Below are 13,706 nucleotides of genomic sequence, written 5' to 3'. Positions count from 1 at the left end.
CTTTTTCCAAGAACTTCGTGGAAAACCAGGTGATGTCATTTACTTCACTGTTTTCTATAGTCAATGGCTACTATATTCCCTGTGCCATTACTATACTAAGGGACTGTCTAGGAAGTAATTTCTATCAGGTGTTCTCAAGTGGAGAATTCCAGCTCTGAAAAAGAAATCATCTACGGATCATTTTATAATCCAAGCTGATACTTATAGGAAAAATGAATATCCTTTTACCCTGGAAGGGTGTAAGGAAATGGAAGCACAGTTTTGCAGTGCTAGAGGAGGAGGGACCTCTACAGTGCCACTATAATAAACTTCAAAGTACATTAGAATTTACTTTCCATCCCTATACCCAGACACGAAGTCTATACATTCTGTCACTACACACATAAAATGAAAACACTTTCCAATCCAAAGCAGGAAAAGGCTTCGCTCCTTGTTCAGCAATTAAGAGGTTCAGTTATGGAAACATGGTGTATTCTTCAATTTAAAAAGAACGTAGTTCCTTGTGGTGCCCGACATTATTAAATGCACATTAAAAGGACAAGCCTTACAGGAACAGTGAAGTCATACATCTGAATGGAATAGCACCATAATCCATTTCTATCACATGGTGTGTTTTCCAAATTACAGCTCTTCATAGTTGTAGATTGAAGGTTGTATTATTCTATTTAGCTAACAGAAAATAACTTCTACTAATTTTCCAGCAGCAGTTCCTAAATCACCATAACCGTAGAACTTACCTAGAGTTTTGTGAATATATAATTTTTCAATTTACTGGCCAATAGAAAAAAAGGCCAAACAAAACACTCTCTTTTGGTCTAAATTAAATGCTTCACATGACCCAAACTGTACAATTTCCTTTTCTTTTTAATTCGTTTAGTGATAATATGCCATTTTGAAAGAGGAGTATCAAAATATTTTATTTTGAAACAATTAAATGCTTTATGCAGAAGTTTACCACTTTCCACATTGAACTACTCATTCCAAAACCGTAGAAGAATTTATCAAGATGAAGTCAGGCTCTTTATGGAGACGCATGGTGCATGACTATCTGGCAATAACCATACACGAAGACAGGAGAGGTTCTGACTTGATAAAATGTTTTTCAGCAGAAGGACAGTGAAGCATTGGAAAAAGTTCCCCAGAGAGTTTGTACAATTTTGTCCTTGGAGGTTTTGAAAACCGAACTTGACAAAGCTCTGCAGAACTGGGCTGAATTAAATTTTGACCCTGCTTTGAGCAGGAAGTTGGACTAGAGATCTCCTGAGATTCTTTCCAACATAAATATCCTATGATTTTATGAATTTGGCAGAAACAAATAATTTTGATTAATCCAAATCTGTCTTGCTCGGGAAATGAACCTAATTCAACCAAGGACATCTCATTTAAGGCTTGTCACCCATGTACTCAACCTGAAGTATAACAAGGAACATTGTAATGAATTTGCTGGGTGGTGACAGCACAGCAGGAGATAGCATGTCAGAATTGTTAGGACTGAATTTTCTACTTTAATTTCCCTTTTGTTCTAGAATTCATGTCTTAAGGAGTCCTCAGCAATATTTAGGTGAGAACTGGGCACAGATGCTCAGAGGTCAGGTTCCCCTTTGAGGAAGGGATGTTATTTTTAGGTAGTTGTACTACAGCTTTAACAGTGAATAGTCTTTTCTTGGATGTGGTTAAAGCTGGCTAAAGCAACAAAATGTAATTTTTTTTCCTATTTTTTAATAAGATAATTGTACTAAATGTTTTTTTTTCTCAAGAACAATTGTTCTTGTACTTGTTACAATTGCAGTTGTAATTGTTCTGAAGAATGTTTCTGAACCATTGTTCTTCATTGACAAATTTCTACTAAAAAAAATGGTGAATGTTGTTGTTTTTTACTGCACAGAAAGGGAGCCACCTGAGTGGACTTCTGGAATAGACACTGTCTATATATGAAGCTTTGGTTACTGAGTCTGAAAATGAAGTTAGATAACTAATATTTGATGGAGAACATTCCCCAGCCAAAGCATGTAAGACTGAGGACTTCTCACTCACTGACTCAACTGACTCCTGCGTGGTACTAGCAGGTTCTGGACTGACCTTATTACACGATGAGGCAAGTATGTCCTGATGGTTTCCTTCTCCTTGTCAGTCCTAATGCAATCATTTAGAAAATTATAACACTTTCAAGATTTTATTCCAATAAGGAAAAAAAAAAATGTCATTTTATAGAATTAATTCCACGTTTTTGACTAACGGTAATTAGTCTACTGGCAAAATCTGGAAGAAATAGGCCAGCTGCTGCAAGCTAGGTGTCTACTCACAGTTTAACTCTTTATACTCCCACAAGACAGAGCCTTTTTTAGAAATCCTCAAGCCTTATTCAGAGATCCCAAGGCAGCATTGACCAAACTAGCAAATCTGGCTATGCTTATGCCATGTTGTTTTACACATAACTAAGATGAGAGTTTTCCCAATACTGCATTAACATAGCTGGAGAGTTTTCAGGGCCCACATGGCACTTCTTTGTGGCACAGTATGGCTCCAGTCAGTGCTGATTAGGGGAACACATTCCACCATGACAAGCTGGTGTTTCCATATTAAACTCAGTTCTACAGAGTGAGCATGAACCATTTACTACCTCTTGTGCATCCACCTTGAGTTTTGTATACAGAGTTGTTATCTCTAGTTGTGTGCTTAGTCCATGATGGTTCATCGCGGAGGGACTAAGGCCATCTGGTTGTTACCTGTCTACTCACATTGGAGTGGGCATTCCTGAATACTTTGGTGCAAATAAGCAATAATAAGAACATAAGGAAGTCTAGGCTGGAGTATACAGGCCACGGAGCTGAGGAAAACACATAGTCAGAGAGATGTTACAGGAGTAGGGAGTTACTTTGCATTATTCTGATGCTTTTTCGTTACTTCCTGTGGTGTGATATGGCTGGATGAGTCATCACAGCAGCAAGGACTAAATTTAGAACATCTTTGAAATAATGACCCCTCACTGCCTATGCTAAATAGTCTCTGTTTTCTAACTAAAAGGCTGCTGATTCAAACTGTGAAAGGACAGAGACTTCAACTTGTGGCCTAATACAGTGTCATCAAGGTGAAATCATGACGTTCAGGAGATAACCATCTACCGGCATCCTTTGACAATAGATTTTTAGAATCCATACCATATAAAGCAGGAGTTATGTTTTCCTTCTGTCTTCTGAGACAAATGTAGTAGCAGTTATACTTCCTAATGTATTCCTGTAACTGTAAACTAATTATTATGGACAATAATTGCAGTGATAGGGTCAGTTGCAGTTCTCATCACTGCATTTTCGTTAGCTAGCATGCATTCATTAATGATGCTAACCATTAGCATGGCATATATGAGCTATTGGAGATCTCAGGGGGATGTTCTGCATGTAAATTGCAGGGAAAGTTTCAAATAATTTTCTTTTATACTCTTCATCTACATCCTCATGCACCCACTTTTGTGCTGAGGGAGCCCAAAGTTATATTTTAATGATGGGGAGTAATACCTGGCAGCCAAGTATCTGTGGAGCTGGAAAGACCAGAAAAATCTGTCAAGGAAAGCTGGCGTTTGGCAAATGATGTCAGCCACTAAGAATCTTACAAGGCATATGATCAGAGTTCCCTGACTATGCGCCAGCAACTCCTGAAAAAGACCAGCTGTCGGCCATGAAAAGGAGAATGGCTCCTGGAATGGTGGCTGAGAGCTAAAATCTGCAGCAGCCTTGGGAGATGCAGACCTTGGAGCCTTGTATTTGCTCAAGCACCTGCAGAACATCATCAAAGAGAAAGGAAAAAAAAAATGAGAAAAAAGGAGGGGGGGGGGGGGAATAAATTTAAAAAGGTCGTTAGGAGTTGCCTGGGGCTTGGGGAGCGTGAAATATCTTCCAGAATGGATCACTCTGATAATGAAACTTTAGAACCCGATTAAAGCTCACAGCAGTGGGGAGAGGCAGCTCTATCAGCTCACAGCTGCGGCTCAGCCTGTGAGGAAGGAGAGCTCTGCCTTAAAATCCACCCAGGGAGAATGCAATGTGGGGAACATCTGGCACACCAGAGGAATTAAAAGGATCGGCTAGAGTGGTAAGCAGGGGAATGCACCTGGCAAGATCTAAGTGGAATTAGGTTAAAGCACCATACGGCATATACCTAGTTATACGGCAGGTCCAGCTCCCATCAGTCCGGGAACCCACAGAACAGCAAAAGAAGGAAAAAGGGTATTCATGGGCATGACTGTCTGGGAGGGGAGGGAGAAATCTGAAACCGGTGACCTTTTTTTTTGTAACAAATATTTCACAGGAAATATTAAACAAGAAGTCCACAGGGTAAAATTCTGATGAAGTTAATGCAAAATGCATCTTCAGGAAAGTAGGAAGAACAAAATTTAGAAAGTGAAGATAGCCTACATTTCTTCAGAAAAATAAAAGAATATATATGCCCCTTTGGTAAGTAAATGTGGCGGGATAAAAGAAGTCCTGAAAGAAAGGGCACTTGATCTTTTCTTCCTCTTTTTCTTCTTCTTTTTTTTCTTTTTTTTTTTTCTTTTTTTTTCCTTGCATGTCAGAATCCTTGCAAGACCTGAGGAAGGACACAAAACAGAACTGCAAGTAAGATGGAGTTCTCATGGGGTTTTCTAAGGCATATTTAGAAGGAAAGAATTTTCAGAAAACTGCAGGCAGAGAGAAATAGATGACATTCTGTCCTTATTGAACCCAGTGGCTTCCTATTGACTGTTTGCTCCAGGCATAAGGGCAATTCTGAATAAAGGACAAGCAGAGTGGGTGACTGTGAGTATCCATTCCGAAAAGTGGCACCTCTAAGTATTTGTGGTTGTGTACCAGGTCAGCTCAGGCTGTTTAGAATGATGTTGGACATCGTTAGGTGTCATTAATTCCACAGTCTGGATAACCGAGGAGAACCTCACATGTTTGAAGATTCAGATTTCAGTTTCCTTTGTGGTAAATAAATAAAGTTAAATCCTCAAGTGAGACATTCAGGGAAATCTTAGGATGCTTTTCAACACCTTATTTTTTGGGAATAGCCAGAAAGTTGGAGAGCCCCTAAAAGCAGCGGTTCATTTGGAGCAAAGCTCAATTGCACCAGACATGAATTGTCTTAGAAGTTTGGAGAAAACTCTTTTACTCTTCTGTGCCATAAAACTAGTCCAACGACGGATGGTGGCAGGGGCAAACTTTTGGGAAAGGCAATTTCACTTAAAAAAAAAACCAAAAAAAACCCAACAACTTCCCCCAGACTGCTGTAGAAACCTGAACTTGGGGGCCTCTGTTTTCCTCCCTCCACCCTACCTAGGAACTTTATACAGTTGAAAAGAAATCTAAACAATCGGAGGGAGATTTGGCTGGGAATGCTGAGAGCTGGCAAAGCCCTGCTCTCTCCTTAACTTCAGTGGTTTATGATCATTAAAACTAGTCTCTCTAGGAAAAAAAAAAAAAAAAAAAAAAAGGACAAAATGTGGAAGTGCATGAATCATGCATTCCAAGCAGTAAAAACATAAAATTACAGAAGATAGACTGTATGATTTTCCTATCCCTCCCCCATTTCGCCTCCATTCCCTGACTTAAAATAGAGAGAAGAAAGCTGCAGAGAAGTGAGACCAGGGATTAAGTGAGTCAAGAAAGGAACCAGTAGAGCTGCTCTGAGATCTGTAGGCAAAGCAAACAGTGAGCAGCAAAAGAAATAGCAACATGGGGGGCAGGGGAAGCAGATTAGAAGGGTCACAATGGATTTAACTAAATTTATTTAGCATCACTTATTCTGTTCTGTGTCTCAGACCCTGAAGTGATATTAGGATCTCACACATGCCTTGCAAGAGAGAATCCTCCACCTTCCAGCCCAAACAGACAAAACAGAGCAAGATGGAGATGAAAAAGCTAAACAGAAAAGACATTTGTGGCCCATCATTCTGCAGGACGGAGAACAGCCTGGAGCCGTACCAGGGAGGACAATTCAGTTTTGAGAATGCAGTGCCATAGTTATTTATTTCATAGATCGCCATACTGATCAGTGCAGTCTCCATGCACAAGTGCTCTAACTTCCCAGAGATACACATCATTAAGAAAAGTGCACAAACTTATCCATTTTCACATTTTCCTCTCTGGATCTGTGTTATTCTGATTTATGTATCAGTCAGCCAGGGTTAAAATTGAGTTAAACCCAACAGTAACAGCAATTATAGCGATGGCTTTTAGCTCTGTTTTAACAATTTGTCGTCTTAGTTTTGGAGGACATGTTTGCTACAGCTGATGAACATTTAGGTCTGAAATACTTTGTGAAATGAAACAAAACCAAGCACAGCCAATGCAAAAAGGGTGAGGCAGTGTTTTGCTCATTTTGCTTTCAACATTTCTTTCCTATTTGGAAAAATCTGCACACCAAACTCAGTGAAACCTATCTCCAGTTGGCACAAACCATCACAGATTCACTGAAATGAATGGAGTTTTACACCTGCCGTGGATCTAGCTCAGTGAACAGAAACCTATGAAACCTTACACTAACTAGGAGAGTGGGCAATGTAGTGTAGCGTTATTGTCAAGCTCCTCTCCCAGCGGGTGCACGTGTGCTCTTGTAGAGGTAACATGAGTTTCCCTCAGAGAAAAGAGAAGTAGGTTTGACAAAGCAACTGATGAAGAAAGCCAAGAAGCTGCCAAAGCTGGGAAGAAGATGTAAAATACTCATCAACATGTTAATGATGATTCTTTAGAAACAAATGCATTCATTGGAAAGGGCAAATTTTAGATTTTCAGTGCTTTCTTGTCACTTGCAGAACTCAGGCTAAATTCTTGTGCTATTTTAATGGAGAGGTTTCATTCAATTAGAGGCTTGATGATGTTCCTATCAGCTCTTCACTTCATTAAATCAAAATGACTGTGAAAACTGATTTTGACTAAACCCCTAGGTTAGGCACTTTAGAAGTGCCAATTATGGACCCTGATGAAGGAGGAAATTTTAGAGTCAGAACAGCCTAATAAAGGAGAGTGCATTTGACTCCAGCAGCTCTTTGTGAGCCCTAGTACCGCTCTGCTCCGTGATCTTGCGATAGCCCCCTCACCTGTCCATGCTTTAATTCTGTACTTCCATTTCTAATGCACACCTTCTGTAACTGTCCTCCTTTCCAAAGTAATAAGTCTAATGAAAAGCAAAAAGCAAACAGCCCTGCCTGTTCTTGCTCAAGAACTTTGAGATTTTAGATAGAAACCAGAGGTTTAGAACAAAATTTATAGCCTAAAACCTAATCTTAGGGTAATAATTGAGCTACTCTGAGGCTTTGCATGAAAACTTCAAATTTTCTATTTAATAATACTTTGCATGAGGACTATTGTTCAAAGAACTGTGCTTTTAAAAGGCAGAACAAAATCTCATGGGAGAGATTTGGGTAATCTGTAAACAAAGGATGTCTACACCAAAACAACAGGACAGCATCTGAAGTATTATGACAAGCCCAAGGCTCACCTTCCTGTTCTGGGCACAAGAAAGCACAGAAGTTCAGTGACACATCCCAAAATATGATGACAGCCTACCAGGACAACTTTCTGCAGCACCTGGGCTTTGGGCTCTCATGTGATTCACAGCAGACGATAATAACTGGACCCAATTTTGACTGAAAGCTGAACTCAGGAAGCTGATAAGAAATGGTAGTCGATGTTCCATGGTGGTGTATGACTTTTAATAGTCGCCCTGTGGGGACCTGAGAGCCTCTGGGAAGGTGAGGGCATATGTGCAAGAAAACATCCTTGAGGACATCTGGGAACCATGAGTTGGAGCAGGCAGAGACATTTTTGTCCCTATGGCAGGGCTCTCATTTTGGCATCCCCTTAACACCCTTTTCCTCTCAGGTCCCATCTGCCTCTTCATAGCAATGCTAGGGATCAGGCCCAGCAGTGATGTTCATGAGACAATCTAAAGAAGGGTATCACTAAATCATGTGACCAGAACATGGTCAAGAGAGAGGCACAGCCTGTGTGCACCATCTAGGAGAGCTTTGTGAGATGGAGGATAGAAGGCGGCACTAAAATGGCAAAGAAAATGAGGATATAAGAGTAAATATGGGTCTAAAGCTTAAATCAGCATTTTATTTCTCCCCCATTCATTCTACTGCAACTGCTGAAACTACCAGGCCTTACTTTACTCACTGTCAGTGGTAACTGCTAGTGGATGAGGCAGAGGTCCCAGCACAGTTTTTGTTGAACAGAGTGCACTAATGTGGTACAGCCTGGACAAGCCTACCAGCAGGGATGTAATCCACAGACTGTGGAGCACTTCTGTTCCTGCAGCATTGCATTGATTTACAACTCTACAGCACTGGTGGGAAAAATAAAAAAATTAGCCAGAACTGGAAAGACTACTTCTGATGCAGAAAAAAATATCAAAAGATCAGTAATTCTTGGCTTTTAAAAACAAACCTGTTATGCTTCTTTGATCAGTGGCTAGTTAGACTAGTACTGTGTATCTGTATATCTTCTTCTGACAATTTCCTCTGCCAATATTATAGAGTCCTCTGATATGCACATTAAATCTAAATTAGTGTATTAAATGTGTTAAACTGCATGCAACTGTCAACTAATCTGACATTTATCTCATGTACCTGATATACCGCCACCTACGTCTTCAGCAGAATCCCACTTGTGTTACACTTTTAGTATGAAGAATAAATGTATTTTATACAATGCATTATAAAAATTCTTATGGTTAGATATATATAACTGGAGTTGGATATACCACAGACACAGTGATTCTATTCAGAATAATCACCTGAGATTAGCTGGGATTCTGATGTGGATCAACACTTTCTGCCTATGTCTAAGACTTCACACTCTGGTCTCAAAGCACAAATTCCTTGATAGGAAAGTGCATAGTTATAGAAAACTCCACTTCTGGAGACCTGACTTAAGAGCGGGTAGCCAAACAGTCTCTGTTCAATGCAGCAAAGAGATATCATTGAATGCAACTATACTTGCAAAATTATATGCTTAATTAATGGGAATTTGAATGCAGCCATCACTTTGAGTGCCAAGAAGTTATTCAAAGTAGCACTAAAGTGACAACGAAAGGCCAAACAAGAACTAATTTCCTGTAACTGGATTAATTTGATTTAAACTGTGCCAAAACTTAGACAAAACAGTATGGAAGCACTGGGCAGGTAGTGTATGGGACATTGTGCTACAGACTGGGAGAGACCTTTAGCTGCTGAGAATCATGTGGCCTGAAGGCAAGAACAGGCGACTTGTGACCGTCCATTATCCTGTAGGATTACCCTGGGTAGCTCACCATGCATTTTTGCTCCAGTTTCCCATTCTTAACTGAGGACCATTTGCTATCATTTGTTGTAAATTCACTTTGAAATAAACTTTTGAAATACGCCTGTAAAAAATTGAATAAATATTACTACAGGTTTCCTAGACTATAGATGATGTGAATACCAGATGAATATAGAACTCTCTGTAGAATTAAGGACGGCATCTCTTCAGGAGTTTCTTATCCATTCTGAGTTGCCTGGGTCAGGTAGAAATTCAGATGGCATTACACAGGGAATGGCTTCCTACCACGTATGAGCAAGATAGTCCTTTAAGAGAGATATTATTTTTAGAAATACTCTTCTGCCACTCATGAGAAACCCAAGGAGACCAATGGCAATCAGGAGCTGCTCCTACAGGGACAAAGAAGAGAAGGTATGATTCTTACAAGAAGATTGCCTGAGTTGCTTTACAAGCTGATCTTACAATAAAGTACACACCTTGCACACAGCAGACAAAGACTTTCAGTTATTTTGGATACAAACTAAGGAGATTTAGGGAAGAAGATCTTGGTGACTGCCTAGGGAAAATAGAAGAAAGGTTGGATGGGAAAGAAGATACTTTTGCTCAGAAATGCCCTTATCTCTCAATCTCTGTGCGTGCTCAGCATCAGACAATGACTAGTAGATTTTAGAGTAAGGATGTCTGTTTGCCAGCATCGTCTATGTAGCATTGTTTTACCATCATGAATAGGTTAGAGAGCATGGCAGAGGTAAAATATTTGTCCAGATTGATATGGAAAATTCAGCCATTAATATTTTTCAATTAAAAACCATAATTTACCTTAGTCTACCTGAAAAGGGCATTTGAGTTTTCCAGGCATTTTCCCTCCAGTAGCAAAAGGATCCAAATCGTAACTGCTGAATAAGTAGTGGGAATGGTGCCAGTGGATACTTTCAGCCTGTCTCTGTTGACAACCATGGCACAGACTCTCCATGCACAAAATTTGGTACTCCCTTCCCTAGAAAAAAAAGAGAACATTAGGAGAATAAAGAAGTGCTGAGAAGGCTTTGATAAGTGGCACAGTTCTTCTCACTCTCTCTTTCTCTCTCTGCTTGCAAAGGGACCTTGGTAACTCATCCCTCCTTGGCTTTTCCAAAGGAGTTCCCTTCTAGTTTGAGAGATGCTCTTTATACCAAGGGTAAAACTACCAGACTTACTGACACACTCCTTTGCACGATTTATGGACAGTCCAACTTACAGTGGTCCAGCTCTTTCTCATGACCTTTACCAGTAGTTGAGGAGTTCCTCTGAGGATGTTGGAAGTTGCAGAGGTCACTATCACAGCACTGAAGTCTCTGTAGCTCTTCTTTGGAAGCCCCAGCTAAGGAAGGAAGCAACACCAATACTTCTGTTTGTGAAATGGCACCTTTCTGTTTTGTAGTAATGTGCCCATATTTCAGGACCATTCCTTCATGAATATAACTTTTCCATGGTCCAGTTCATATTGCATGAGGGAGGTGGGAACAGAGTCTTCCCAGAGGTGTGTGAAGTGGATACCACCTCTTACCCAAACACGGGAGAGTTTTACTTAGCCATGACACTGCCAGGCTTTTGTTTGCTAAGAAAAACTAGCATGGCCGACTTTGGATCCTGTAACTACTAAATTTCAAGATGACAAAAGAGTCTAAACTCAATTTTCTCCATGCAGCAATCTAAAAAGTTCTAAAGCATTTTCCAAATGACAGCAACGCACAATGTGCCATTAATCACAGCTGACAAGTTCTGCTGAGCAGACTCTGATTGATCCTGATGTTGTCAAACTTTCTTTTTCTTTTGACGGTCTCTCTGATTGGCATCTCTCTTTAGTGCTTTTGTGACCTTTCTGCTGTATTGATCCACACAAATCACAGGGAGGTAAGCAGTTTCATGAGGGGGCAAAGTTGATAAGAAGAGGTCAAATGGTTACTGGGACCTCCACACACCACCATTTTAATGATTGATTAGTGGGAGTGTGGAGGAAGAGCCAAGGACATCAAAATTAGGAAATGATAAATTCTCAATCAAGAGGTTCTTCTAGTTTCTTTTTATGGCTCCTGTTGCAGTCCCTTATCTTCTTGGGTTGATTAGTAATGCAAATAGACTATGTTGCACACAGAGATAATTTTTAACAACAGCTTTATTGAAAGATCTGGCAGTTGCATGTGATGAGTTTGGTGGCGCCAGTTCTACAGAAGTAGGTCTGGCATCAGAAACTGCCCTTCCTACAATATAGCCTTCATATGTTGGGTCACCCCAAGAGATAAGGGTCCTCACTGACAGGGAAGCTGAATGCTCCATAGTTCTGGGGTCAGGGATGTACGTGGCTGCACACCTTCTGAGTATCTCACAACACACTGCAGCAGAAACGGTAGATGGGGAATTGTCTCCAGCAGAAAACTTCCCAAGACCCAGACATGCACAAATGTAGTACATTAGCAAAATCTTCAGACAAACTGATAATGTCCACCGTAAACAAGCAGATTGGAATGTGAGAGTGCATAGCAGGGTAAGCCACGAAGAGGGCTGGCTGTAGCTGAATGCACAAAAACCCCCAAGCAAAAGGAAATACTCCACAGAGTCAGCTGTCTGAGCCCAAAGTCTTGCTTTATTCCATTTTACTCCTTTTCTCCTCATGCATGACTCCAGAAGACACACTGTTCAGAGGCATGTGTTAAGCAGGGAGAACAGGCTACTTGAGAAATAATTTGCAGGCTAGGTATCTGAATTCTCAAATTTTAATCATTCTTTCACTTCAAACCCCCGTGCATTTAATATGAAGAACACATATATGTGAACACACAGTTGAGTGTATCCCTTTCCTGAAAAGCAAAGTACTTTATAAATATATTTTATGAGAAATGGCCGAGGCTATTAGTTTCTGTAATAAAACTGTTGCAGATTTTGAACATTTTGAATTCTGTTTGCAGAGCCATCAATGTTGTTTTATAATGAGTATAAGTATGGGTTCAGTCCAAGGATATACTCACAGCACTGAGAAAAGAAACTATAGTCCTTCAAAATGTGAAGAACGCATTTTCTTTAAGCCATCTTTAGCCCTGCTTAGTGTCTAGCACTGATCAATACCTTTCAGACTGTAGTAATGGTCCACATTTAAATATCAACTAACTTAGCTGTACTGTATTTTGCATTGAGATAGCTGGTTCTTAAATTCTCATATTTTTTTCCCACTGCACAATCTCAATAAATAAACCAAAATATTATTTCATTGGAAGCTCTGAAAATTCTGAGGAAAACAAAAATAGAGACTACTGAAAAGAAATTTTGTTCATGTCACATCTTCCACGCCCGCTATGCTTCTTTCTGTCAGATGAAAATATTTAGTTTAAATTTTGCCACCAAATTCAATCAAAATGTAACAAAATAAATAATTTTTGTCCTCCAGTTCTTCACCTCGCTAAGAATTTCATTGAAATTGTCACAGTTTTGCAAAATGGTTCCACTTACTTACTCAGAAAAGGTTTTTCAACAGGAAGTATGCTGATGCTTTTCAGAGCAGGTCTCAAGGTTTGATTTTTGGGAGGTATATTTGTGATATTAGCGCTCCTAGAGTGGTAAAGCTACTTTAGCAATCTCATGGTGATTGCAGGAGAGCCCATCCTTCCTTTTTGTTTCTACAATGGATCTTAAGCTGATATTGCTTTTACTTCCCTTCTTGCACAGATGTAGGACCTGCTGTTATCACTCTCACAGTATGGGGAACATGTAGTGAAATCACTACCTATCATGTGTAGACACAGACTACCAATTTATTGGACCTTTCCGCTTTGTTTTTTTCTGGATGTTCAGTGGAGCAATGCGAGATGATATTTTCAATACAACCTTACTCTGTCCTAGGGCAGAATAAGTCCAGAGTCAGATGAGTGCAGTGGTTTACTTAAGATTTATAGGCTGAATTTTAAAGATTAATAAGAATGTAAAATTCTGTGGCACTTTGAAGCCTGGAAGCAAAACTACGCTGATGTCTGCACTGCTAATCCTAATTATGTTCTACCATTAAGTAATGCAATTATAAATTGTATTATAGATAAAAGAGTTTTGGTTGTTTTGTCTTTCCTATTTCCATTAATTTAATATTATGATTTACCAATTCTATTGGTAACAAAAGTATTTCTCTTATTTTAGACCTTGAATAGCATCTGGCACAAATAAAATTCCAGGCATGACCTCTTTTGGGCAGCAGCAGCAGCAGAAGTGACAGGCATCTTCAGTGACCTGCACAATCAGGTACACATCTGATTATCTCAGGTGTGATGCAGCGTTAACTTGGCTGGATTGCTTCCAGTTCTGGTTTAGCAAAGGGATCCACTCATTGAAGTATATGCATTTCACTGCCATTTTAGGGCAATGACAGCTTCTTAAATATTCTTCTGCCTAAATTGCTCTGAGGAG

At 39.8% G+C, this 13,706-nt stretch overlaps 1 long non-coding RNA gene across 2 annotated transcripts; it reads left to right on the top strand.

Moving 5' to 3' along the window:
• The first annotated feature begins 1,947 nt into the window (after window positions 1-1,947).
• On the top strand, window positions 1,948-9,052 carry LOC142599423 (uncharacterized). Of its 2 annotated transcripts, none has more exons than XR_012832983.1 (3): window positions 1,948-2,009; window positions 4,568-4,610; window positions 5,795-9,052. It is a non-coding gene; the product is annotated as an uncharacterized LOC142599423 (long non-coding RNA). The 2 variants fall into 2 exon arrangements; XR_012832984.1 differs by lacking the exon at window positions 1,948-2,009 and adding an exon at window positions 3,888-4,086.
• Window positions 9,053-13,706: the final 4,654 nt, after the last annotated feature.

This window comes from Balearica regulorum, chromosome Z (genome assembly GCF_011004875.1).
Source record: "Balearica regulorum gibbericeps isolate bBalReg1 chromosome Z, bBalReg1.pri, whole genome shotgun sequence".
NCBI lineage: Eukaryota > Metazoa > Chordata > Aves > Gruiformes > Gruidae > Balearica > Balearica regulorum.
Note: the sequence above shows the minus strand (reverse complement) of the source record. Positions and strands in the feature narration are given on the sequence as shown.